The sequence below is a fragment of the Siniperca chuatsi genome, linkage group LG16 (assembly GCF_020085105.1).
Source record: "Siniperca chuatsi isolate FFG_IHB_CAS linkage group LG16, ASM2008510v1, whole genome shotgun sequence".
Taxonomy (NCBI): Eukaryota; Metazoa; Chordata; class Actinopteri; order Centrarchiformes; family Sinipercidae; genus Siniperca; species Siniperca chuatsi.
In genome coordinates this window covers 4,601,505-4,613,646 of record NC_058057.1, presented here as the reverse complement: position 1 = coordinate 4,613,646, position 12,142 = coordinate 4,601,505, and the positions used below count along the sequence as shown (strand labels likewise).

Here is a 12,142-nt window from a genome sequence, read left to right as displayed (position 1 = left end):
CAATTTATGTAAATGGTAAATGGACTGTATTTATATAGCGCCTTTCTAGTCTTTTCAGACTACTCAATGCGCTTCAACTACATATCGTGTCACATACATACTAGCTTTAATATCTTAATTCTTAATTCCACATGAAACAGATTATTGGACTGAATGCTACTGAACAAAACTGGAAAGATATGGCATCCCTTACCACTTCCCCAAAATAACCCTAACCCATACTACACAAACTTTAATATCCTAAATCCCAATTCTGATCTAATTTAATTTTATAGCAATAATCCACTCTGACTGGATGAATTAAGAATCCAAACTGAAAACTTAAAACGAGGAGAAGTATTTCTTGAATGTAGCGACTCATAAACTACAGGTTGCACAAATTAAATTCTTGTTTCATTTGACTTGAGTTGAGTTGATTCATTATTAACGGGTGATCCCTTACAGATTTCAGTAATTCATTCTACCTGAGTTGTGCAGGAATTTTAGGCCTTGAATCAGCTGAGCCTAGCCTCACAAAACTGGTTTAAATCTTGCTAAAGCTCAAGGACAACACCCACTGAAATAAACTCAGCTGAAAGTCAGACCAATCAGCCAACTATAGTGTAAAGTGTTTTAGTTGATGATGTAACTTGTCACCTTTTAAAACTCTCAAATGTCATGACCATCTATATAGACCAGGTATTGCAGATAGAATATGCATATCATTCACACACACACACACACACACACACACACACCGAAATACAGTGCAGCATATTCATAAGCTGCGTTTCCACTACAGTAACTTTCTCCAGGGACTAGGAACCATTGGAGGAACTCAGTGCGTTTCCACCAGGGGCCAGGGTCTGAATATTAAGTTCCGGGGACATTATTTTACCCCCCAAAAGGTCCCTGCTCAGGGGGTAGTACTTTTAAAAAGTAGAGGAACTTTCGGGGTGGGGCTTGCTGCGCTGAATATGTCTGATTGGTCGAGCCACTACCGGCGGAGCAGAAAGTGGTTTGACCGTCTGGATCGATGTGTTGCTGGGTCACAGGCCAGCCTTCTCTGGCGCAGCGGCTCAGCTACTGCGCTGTTGGAAGCTGTGGTGGAAGAATGGATGACGGTTGTCGGTTGAAGGTATGATGCTTGTTAAATGCTATAACGCTAACTGTTGTTATGCTATTGCCACCTTTGCCAAATGCTAACGTTAGCTACATGCTAAAGCCAACTGCTCATGGTGTAGAAATGTGGTATTCGTTATGGCAAGGCTTGGCTAAATCGATCGTACAAAATGATATCTTGTTAATGTAGTCGCAGTGAGACACGTTTATTTTTTTTCAACGTGTTTTTCAGATGAAACGGGCGAGCACACTGAACTGCAGGCTGCAGAGACCAGCGTGTTTACTCCTGCAGCCCTCGTTCCATGCCTCCTACTGAAGCACACAAATGCTGTATTTTACACATTTATATTTCTGCAGATAAATAAATAGTTGTGGAAACAAATGTGTGCTCTATATATGTAAAAAGACACATAATGTTTATGTTACCATATTCTACTATTTACAACGCTCTGAGGAAGCAGTGGCTCTCAATTTCACCATTATACCAGTAAGCTCATTATTTAAAACAAGTGGGAGTGCATAGGTTAAAATAAGCAAAGGACCTTATGCTGAATTGCAGGTGATGTGTTAAATTAAAACAATAGAGCTATGGAGCTGTGTGATGGGTGTAACCTAATGGGTGTAATTTGCCTAATCTTCGCAGGTCAAGTAGCTCCTGGGAATAAAAGTTCCGGGTACTTTGGGTGGAAACGCGGCTACACACTCACACACACACACACACACACATACTCATATAGACAGACACATACCCAGACACAAACACCACAAATGGCAGGTTGTAGCATAATTCTGATTAGAAGTGCTGATGGATGCAACATAATTATTTTTTCTTTCTTTTTTTGACTTTGTTGACGGCAGCTCTTTCTGCCACACTAATACTGATGCTGCCAACCTTCTCTGTAACATTCCTGTGTAGATCAAAAGCACAGGGTGATGGTGTTGAGTAGACTACGCTCCAGCAGCGGTCAGAGCTGACTTCAGGGACTACCACTGGCTGCTGACTAATGTGGCTTTAGGCCTGTTAGCTCTGCACTACCCATTACAGCAATTATACTTGTGGAGCGACGGTGTACCGCTTAAAGCGTGTGTGCAGAGCAGCCCACACACTGCTATACTATACAGAAGGTGCATAAGAAGAGCTACAGGTAACATCTTGTACCATCTTGTGGAAGAAGTATTCAGAGGTAAAAGTAGAAATACCACACTGTGAAAATACTCTACGAAGTGAAAGTCCTGCATTCAAAACCTGACTTAAGTAAAAGTATGTAAGTATTATCAGGAAAATTTACTCAAAGTATCATAATTAAAAATACTCATTATGCAGAAAAATGGTCCTTGTCAGTGTTTTACTATTATATATGATGTTTTTGGATTAATATTACTGGTGCATTAATGTGTATCTCACATTTGACTGCTGTAGTTGTTTAAGGTTGCGCTAAAGTTGCATGCTTTAACTACTTTATATGCTGTAGTTTAGTCTACAGCAATGTATCATATTCTATAAGATCATTATATATTTGTAACGACGCTGTCCTGTGAGAACCATGTATCTCTAAAAAGTCAATTTTTCATGAGCTAAGAAAAACAGCCCTGTTTTCAGCTTTATGACGATGCATTTTCCAGCAAATCCAAGTTGTTTTTTTTTTAAAAAACACTTTATTTATCTTAGGTAGAAGAATTATCTCAACCCATAAAGTAACACTTAATCCTTCAGTTTTAGAAAATCAGAAAAATTCTAATTCAGAATCACCAAATTGGGAGATGCATGGTTTTCAATGGACAGGGAGGGTATGAAAAATTGTAAACTGAAAAGTAACTAGTAACTATAGCTGTCAGACAAATGTAGTAGAGTAAAAAGTATAATATTTACAATATTAATATTCATACTGTATAACATTAAGTATAATGTTGCATAAAATGTAATACTCAAGTAAAGTAAAAGTAGCTTGAATTTCTACTTTAAGTACAGCAAATGTTTTCATTATGTTCACCTGTCTTTATCAGCCTTCATGTGTGAATGGAGGATGTGTACCATAGACTGTATATAAAGATGGATGACATGACAGCTCCCCAAAAGTGAAGCCAGAAGACCAAAGTCTGTGCAAGCCCTCGGTCTTACCTCGGTGTGTATAAGTTTAGCTGAGACCGGACAACTGGCTCCCAAAAATAGCTTTTTCTTCAGCTAGTTAAAGAAACCAGTGGGGTTCATAGCCCACAAGCACAAACACAGACCCACTTCACAAGTAATCAATAACCAGTCCATACCTTGTCAATGCGTCACAGCGCAATGGCGCATCACAGGACATCATATGTGCATAGATGGCACAGAGACAGCACAATACCTGAAATTCACCATTAGGGAATGAAACTGGAAAACAACTTAAACCTACTGCTGTGAGAAGCGGAGATGATGGTTAAGCACTGTAACAGTCCGCACACAGTTAAAGCACCCCAAATAACAATCACTCTGACAAGACACTTAATACAGAGTGAGTCATAGAAAAACTAGAGCCATCACGCAGATGGAAACAAATGAAAGAGCAGGGGGAGTTAATAGATAATTAGAATAGTTAGAATTAGAATTAGAAGTTCTTTTTCAAATCAAACATCTTAAGATATGAGTGGAAAGTATAGTTCTTGCAACTGCATTTATAACATTTTTTGACTCAAACATAGTTTAACCATGTCGTGTGATATTCTACTTCAGTACACTTTAAGAACAATTACTGGGACCACTACAGAAAATTGCAGATGAACATTTAATATCCAGGAATTCACATTCTAGACACTACCACTGACTATCTGTGTAAGAATTTTGACACAATATAACACACTGATCACACACGGTCCCGGTTTCGACTTTGTCTAGTTACCTCTATAGCAAGGCTGTTGGATGGTGTTGAAGTGCAGTCACACACAGTTTGATTCTTTGTTTCACAGTATAAAGATTTAGTCTGTCACTTCTTTGTATTAATTTGTTTAGCTTAACAAAAGTCCTGTTCTCACTACAGAAAATGTTTCCTCTCTAGAGCTACTTTAACAGTCAGATGTTAGATCTATTCCATCTATTCAATCTACTGCTGGCATAAAACTGTCCAAATCATAAATTCTTAATGATCTAAAATTATTAGATATTTACTTACTTTCTAAAAGAGATAAGAAGATCAATATCACTCTTATGTCTGTGTGTTAAGTACAGAGGTGGATCTGGTTAATCTGCTGGAGTAGTTTGTACAAGTATAGGGACTGTAACTTCCTGTTGCCAGTAGGTGGCACAATGACTATAACTCCTACTTGGCATGTAGATGTCCTCAGGCCGGGACTCTTATCAAACACGTGGAATTTGGGGCAGATTGGACAATGTACACTGAAGTTACAACAACTTTCTGTTTCACGGTGAATAATGCGATACCACGACAACAGTGTTTAATGGGAACTCACAAACTTCACAATGGCTGACTTCCTGTTGGGTTTAGGGTATGGCTCCAAGAGGCTTTTTTGAATGTCTTGGTGTGATACATCGGGCGCAGAAATTACGTAGGTGAAACGTACCACGGGGGCTACTTTGTTGAAGGCTAACTTCCTGTTGCCAGTGGGTGGTGCTATGACTAATATTAAATATTGGCCTGTAGATTTCTACAGGCTGGGACTCTCATCAAACGTGAAGTTTGGGACAGATTTGACCATGTACACTCAAGTTACAACAACTTCCTGTATCATGGCGAAACATCGACATTCAACGCCACGCCATGGACACACCGTTCAACAAAAACTCACAAGCTTCACAATATAGCATCATCAGTGTCTTAAGGCATTTCTGCCAAAATTGAGATGGATGTAGTCAACCTGCTAGGATGAGTACGTCAAAGTATAAATCGTATCATTTCCTGTTGCCAGTAGGTGACGCTACGACTATGAGTTTGACTTAGACAGATTTGACCATGTACACTAAAGTTACAGCAACTTCCTGTTTCTTGGCAGAACATCAAAAAACTTCTGATGTGTGTGCAAAGTTTTGTGAGTTTTCGAGCACATTTAGACCGTCAAAAAGGCAATTCATTTTCATACATAATGATTATTCCTTCAGTTTCAATAGGGTCCTCGCAGCAGATGCTGCTTGCGCCCTAATAATTCCTTCATGAATAACATCGAATAGGAAATCATCATGTTTGACAAGCTGGAACAAGCTAATGTTTGGCTTTTTTGCTTGATAAATTACTTCCATTATCTGAATTGTTAATTAATGTTGATTGATTAATTGTTTCTTTCTACGGGATTACTCTTGCATTATTTTATCTGCATGCAACACACACCACAAATTTGTGAGCCTTGTTTTCCTCTTTTTTGTTGATTATCATCAGGTCACAGGTCACTGATTATTACCATGGAAACACAGCTGAGATACCCTAGGGTCAGATAACTTTACCCCTAGAATTAGTCAATCTTTATTTTTATGCATCAGTTCATTAGATGAGCAAAACTAAGAGTGGACTAATTATATGGACCAAGCAAACATTAGCATTTACAGAGGGAAAAAAAATCACATTTATGTAGCCAATCAGTGAATTGAACAGGACAAACATCAGGATATTTGAGTCAGCTTTGGCCTGACTGTATCATATGACGTGGTCTTAGTTTGGGGACTTTTAAGTAGGAGGGGTGAGAGGGTGGGGTGATAATGTGTGACAGTGTGTCATAATGTGCTCTGTGATGTGTGTCCTCTTTTTCTCTGGGTCTCAGCAGAATAATGTGCAGGGTGTGTGGAAGGATGAGGCGAGGTTGGGTCGTGACAGAATGAAATATATAAATGTGATGGATGTTTACCACAGTTTGTAAAAGTAATACTTTTACTGGTCGTCCTTGCTTTCTTTCCAAGTAAGTTTGGTTTGATCAATTTTTCTTGCCCTTTGGAATTTCATGTAGCGATGTCACCGTGTTCTCCGATCTCAGGGAATAACTTGGTGAGTACATTATTACCAGTCGAAACAAAGGTCAAGACTAGGAAAATAAGAATCAAGTAGTAACTATTCTTTAATAGAAAGTAGAAACTGCTCACAGATATTCCTTCTTAAATTGTATTCTTTCCATCACTCGTTGATATATTAACATGTTTAATCATGTTTTCCATCATTTCTTGACAGATTAGTGCCTCAAACAGGGGGACAATGAATCAGCATGAAGCAGAATGTGGCCCACAGACACACTCATGAATATCTGCTGCAAGTGAGGAGTTGTGGCAAATAACAAAATAATAGAAAGGTTAGCTCCATGGTATAACCCCCAAACCCGCAAAATATAGGAAACATTGCGAAAACTTGAAAGGAAATAGCATTCCAACAACCTGGAAGAATCTCGTTTAGTCTGGCAAGATCTGGCAAGAAGTCTTAAAACATATAGGAAAGCCCTCTGTAATGCCCTAGAAGCTTACTACTCATCATTAATAGAGGAAAATAAAAACAACCCCAGGTTTCTTTTCAGCACTGTACCCAGGCTGACAGAGAATCGCAGCTCTATTGAGCCATATATTCCTATAGCCCTCAGTAGCAACGACTTCATGAGCTTCTTTAATGATAAAATTTTAACTATTAGAGAAAAAATTCATCACGTCCTGCCCTCAACCGGTACCGATTTATCAAACATAGGAACCTTAAAAACAGCTGTAAAACCTGATATATATTTAGACTGCTTTTCTCCTTTTGACCTTCTTCTTGTGTTAATACTCCTGTGCAATATACTCTTTTCAGTTTAAAATTCCCTATTCATTGATATTTATTCATACCTCTATTACTGCTGTGCAATATCCTCCGTCTCATTATAATCTTAATAAGCTGCACTTAACTTGACAGTTCATGCACTATTACCTTTACCGTATTGTTATCATCAACCGGTAAACCCACTTTGTACTTCATACTTATACCCATTTGGTACTTAATTTATTTTCTGACCTGTATTATAGTGTATTATATTTTTTGCTTAGTACTTCTATTCCTGTGTGCACTGACATGATAGTGAGCTGCTGTAGCAAAAGAGTTTCCCCTCGGGGATCAATAAAGTATTTCTGATTCTGATTCAACTAACTTCAACGATGAATTCATCTAAGCCATCAACCTGTCTCTTAGATCCAATTCTAACTAGGCTGCTTAAAGAAGTTTTACCCTTAGCACTTCTTTACTGGATATAATCAATCTGTCTTTATTAACAGACTATGTACAAAAGTCCTTCAAAGTAGCTTCCCTTTCTCTGTAAGATCCTTGAGAAAGCAGTCGCCAATCAGTTGTGTGACTTTCTAAATTCATCAGGATTTAGAGTGCATCATAGCATAGAGACAGCACTGGTGAAAATAACAAATGACCTTTTAATTGCATCAGACAATGGACTTGTCTCTGTACTTGCCTTGTTAGATCTTAGTGCTGCATTCAACACCATTGACCACCACATCCTATTACAGAGACTGGAACATTCAATTGGCTTTAAAGGAACCGCACTAAGCTGGTTTAAATCCTATCTATCAGATCGATCTCAGTTTGTATATGTTAACGGTGAGTTCTATATGCACGCCAAAGTTAGTCACAGAGTTCCACAAGGTTCTGTGCTTGGACTGATTCTATTCACCTTATATATGCTTCCTTTAGGCAATATTATTAGGAAACATTCCATAAACTTTCATTGTTATGCGGATGATACCCAATTATAGCTATCAATCAAGCTAGACGAAATTAACCAGTTAGCTAAACATCAAGCATGCCTTAAGGACATAAAAATCTGTAATTTTCTGACATTAAACTTTGACAAAATTGAAGTTATTGTACTTGGCCCCAAACACCTCAGAGACACATTATCTAAAGTTGTCTATAGTTGCTCTAGATGGTATTGCCCTGGCCTCCAGCACCACCGTAAGGAACCTCAGAGTTATCTTTGATCAGGATTCATCCTTTAACTCCCACATGAAACAAACTGAAGGACTGCCTTCTTTCACCTACGTAACATTGCAAAAATCAGGCACATCCTGTCTCAAAATGATGCCAAAAAACTAGTCCATGCATTTGTTACTTCTAGGCTGGACTATTGCATTTCCTTAATATCAGGCTGCCCGAATAAGTCCCTTAAGTCTCTCCAGTTGATCCAGAATGCCGCGGCACGTGTACTTACAAGAACTAGGAAAAGAGATCATATTTCTCCAATATTAGCTTCTCTGCACTGGCTCCCTGTAAAATCCAGAATAGAATTTAAAATCCTTCTCCTCACCTACAAAGCTCTTAATGGTCAGGCACCATCATATCATAAAGAGCTCATAATACCTTATTACCCCACTAGAACACTGCGCTCCCAGAATGCAGGCTTACTTGTGGTTCCTAGAGTCTCCAAAAGTAGAATGGGAGCCAGAGCCTTCGGCTATCAAGCTCTTCTCCTGTGGAATCAGGTCCCAGTTTGGGACAATTAAGGGGTAGAACTCTTGCCAGATGACTGTAATTACACTGAGGATGAACATGGTTTTAATTCAAATTATCAAATTGGGCCACAGCAAGAAATGCCCTTGGAGCTGTACAAGGCGGCAAATGTCAACATGGAAGGTGATGATGATGATGATGATGATGATGATGGGTAGGTAGGTGGAAGCCCTAATCTGGAGTGTATATTAGCAGGTGAAGTTCAAATGAAAATCCCATACTGGTCTGCTTTATTACAGTGTTTGCAAGCAAAAGAAATGCAAGCAGAAGCCTTTTTAGCACAAAATACATATTGTAATGTACTATCTTTGAATGTTAAAATCAGATTATATTTTTGGAGGGGCTTCATTTCCTCAAGTGCTAAACTATCTGCTTTCTCATACCCTCAGATTAGTTTTTGTGTTGGTGTGTGTGTTGGTCATTGTGATAGTACACCTGTCCATCAGTCGTCTGACAGTCTTTAATACTTTTGTCCAAAGCAAGATATTCCCATATTGCTATGAAATTTGGTTTTGGGTATCATGGTCCCCAGAGGATGATTCCGATTCCCCTTTTTATCTAGTCGAGACAAAATTTCTCCTTGACCAAAACTTACATCCATATTTTTGTCCTGTTTTGTTCTATTGGCACCACCATTATAAAATTGATTTTGCTAACTTGCACACAAAAAATATCAACATCTGGTGGGCAGATTGCCATGACATTTGCTGAGCACATTCATGATCCCCTTTAAAGGCAGCAATTTAGTATTGCACTTCCATAAAGTTGGAGGACTCACAGAAGATATTCAATAAAAAGAAGCAAAAGGTTACAAGCAAAGCAGCAGAGGCCGATATACCCTGACCTTAGGACTCTAATAGAGATTTTCTACCCGACACAAACCCATCAGGTAGCATGTCAGGTATCGGGTTTCAGATTTTTGACTGTACCAATCATCAGAGTCCGTGTGTGTCATGTACAGTAGATACGCAAGTGGGAAGAGCAAAAGATAGCAAGGGATACGTAAAAGGCCTTCCTCTAGCCTGGCAAGCTAATAGGCAGTAAATATATAGCATTGAGTGTTGGGTCGGGGTTTAGGCCTAGATTTTGGCAGTAACAAATTCTTTAATGAGCAAAATCTTCAGTGGGGTCCATTGGGTTTCAGTTAATAGGTCAAGCTCCAAAAACACTGGACCCTACATTTCTCATAATGCAACCAACATCTATTTTCTCTCTTTTTTCAAAAGCTATTCTGCTATTACACCCCCCTCTCTGTTTCTTTAATTCCTTTTACTTCACACTTATTGTTTAAGGCTCTCGTCTAAATGTTAATGGTTAATGAATTAAGTGATACGAAATTGGTCATGTACAAACTTTGTAATTTAAACTCTGATCCAAGGTTTTCACTTTACAAATGATATCACTGTTATGTCATAACTTTAGGATAGGATTACGTGATTGTATATGGATTGACACAACTCTCTGACCTCTGTGGCTTATGACACCATTGCAAAACTCATTGAATACCTTTAAATTTTATTTTACACTTATTTTTTTACTGCACAATTGTAGGAGCTTGTGGACATACATTTCACTATGATTCTACCCTGTTTGATTATACTGTATGTGACAAATAAACTTGAACTTGAACTTAAAGGTCCAGTGTATAGGATTTAGTGGCATCTAGCAGTGAAATTGCAGTTTGCAACCATTTGAATTCCGCTCGCATCACCCTCCCCTTCCAAGCGTGCAGGAGAAACTGCGGTGGCTGCAAAATTTGCGAAAAATGCAAATGGCGGTGCAACATGTCGACCTCTGTGGAAGGGGACCTATGTAGATAAAAATGGTTTATTCTAAGGTAATTAAAACACAACGATTCTTATTTTCAGGTGATTATGCACCAATGAAAACAAGGCTATTTTTGTTCATCCCTGAAAAAAATATTTCTTATTACTCAACGTGTTTTCATCAGCAACTGTTATCGCAGACAAAAGGCATGCTGCGCAGACTCCTAGAGAACAGTCTCAATTCAGCAAAAACACTTCCATCTCGCTGCCAGCATTCAGCCAACACTGAAATCACAAATGTGTAAAGATTTCTAATGGAAAGGCCATTCTTAGTAAGAGGAAGGAAGGCTGACGTGTCTGCATTGCAACAAGCAAACTGTAACTTAGGAAGTAACTGAGTAATGAATTCAAAATCTGAAGTGGCTTGAAACACAAAAAAGAGAAAACATTTTTCATGTGTTTTATCAAACTTCAGCCTTCATCAAGTTTCTTTACACCTCAAAGAAAGAGCGATGAATGTGAATGTTCATTTAAATAAAGAACATCTGTGGTGTTCTGCATCAAAACAAGCAACGTAACACCATCCCTGAAGTAAATTGAACCCGAGCAGTTTTCTGGGGCTTTCCACTCCGACCACAGAAAGTTCATTAACATCCATGGCAGAGGTTCCTCATTCTCCACACTGCTAAGGTAAACAGCCTTTCAGAAGGTCACTGGGTTGCTGATATTGATCATGAGATAATATAAGCAAGACAGCCATGTCTGAGACATGCTGCTCATGCTCACCAGGCTCTGCTGATTACATACTGAGGAACGTGGAAGCATAATGAGTGTTTCTTTGCCATGTTTGATCACACTGACACAGATGTTTGAATAATTTTTCATGTGCAGTTTCAACCAAAACATAGGTACTCTCATGAAATACACGTTAAAAAATCTATTGCATAAAAACAAAAGACTAGGTCCCTAACACTTTAAGAAGATATCCAAGATGTGACAAGTTTTTACAATAGATGATCAAGAAAGGTCAAAGTAAAACCTAACATGGAAAACACAGAGTCATCTCAGGCTATGGCTGGAGTCCGTCAAGTCCATCTACAAATGGATAAATAAAGTGCTTTTTGCTACAGATAGAAATCAATACTGTCTCCCTGCGCTTCGATCCAGGGACTGAGCAAAGACAACACAGCATCAATTCCTGAACAAGAAAGCTCAGACCAGATGAGGTATTCATGCACAAGATTAACTGGACTCTAAAAATGTTGTCCTGGATCTAATTTAAATGTCTGACCTGAGGAGGGACCTTCTCTGGAGTCCCTTCATGTGATGTCCTTAGCAGCACCCAGGTCTAGTGTGTTCAGGTGACCGGGGTAACCCAGGTTAGGTTGAGCCCTCTGGGTGCTGCCGAGCTGCAGACCATCCTGTGGTGCTCCTGCCACTGACACTGATGAATGGGACTGGCTGTGAGAGTGAGCGAGCGACTGTTTGCACGGCCCAGAATGCCTTTGGAGCGCTGCACAAACCTGCATCTATCTGCAATCGGCCTAATTAACACAAGAGCTACTTCATCTCCCAGCAATGGAAAGGTCCAGGCAGTGACCTCAACGATGTGAATCAATACTCAAACCACTGCCGAGATTTAACTTTTAAAAGAAACAATTAGTGGGGAGCACAAGCTACATGGAAACCATCTGAGACAGCTGGATTACACACTAAGAAACTCATTATCAGAGCAGCAAACATCTGCATTAAAAATGCATTGAGGCTTATGTCTTTGACGTCATGAAAATATCAAGACTACAGGGTGTAAGCTTGAATAAAAAATCT

The 12,142-nt window shown here is 39.0% G+C and overlaps 1 protein-coding gene and 1 long non-coding RNA gene across 5 annotated transcripts in view; one reads left to right on the top strand and one right to left on the bottom strand.

The window, feature by feature from the left end:
- bach2b (BTB and CNC homology 1, basic leucine zipper transcription factor 2b) overlaps window positions 1-12,142 on the bottom strand; it is a 135,199-nt gene that overhangs the window by 47,959 nt on the left and 75,098 nt on the right. The window contains exon 1 of one of the 4 annotated variants that reach the window (XM_044168667.1): window positions 11,607-11,821. The exons of the other annotated variants lie outside the window; for them this stretch is intronic. The gene's annotated coding sequence lies outside the window, so the exon portion shown is untranslated. Of the gene's footprint in view, window positions 1-11,606; window positions 11,822-12,142 lie in introns of those variants that run through there. 4 annotated transcript variants of the gene reach the window in all.
- LOC122862861 lies at window positions 777-1,483 on the top strand. The gene is made up of 2 exons (XR_006374857.1): window positions 777-1,117; window positions 1,334-1,483. It is a non-coding gene; the product is annotated as an uncharacterized LOC122862861 (long non-coding RNA).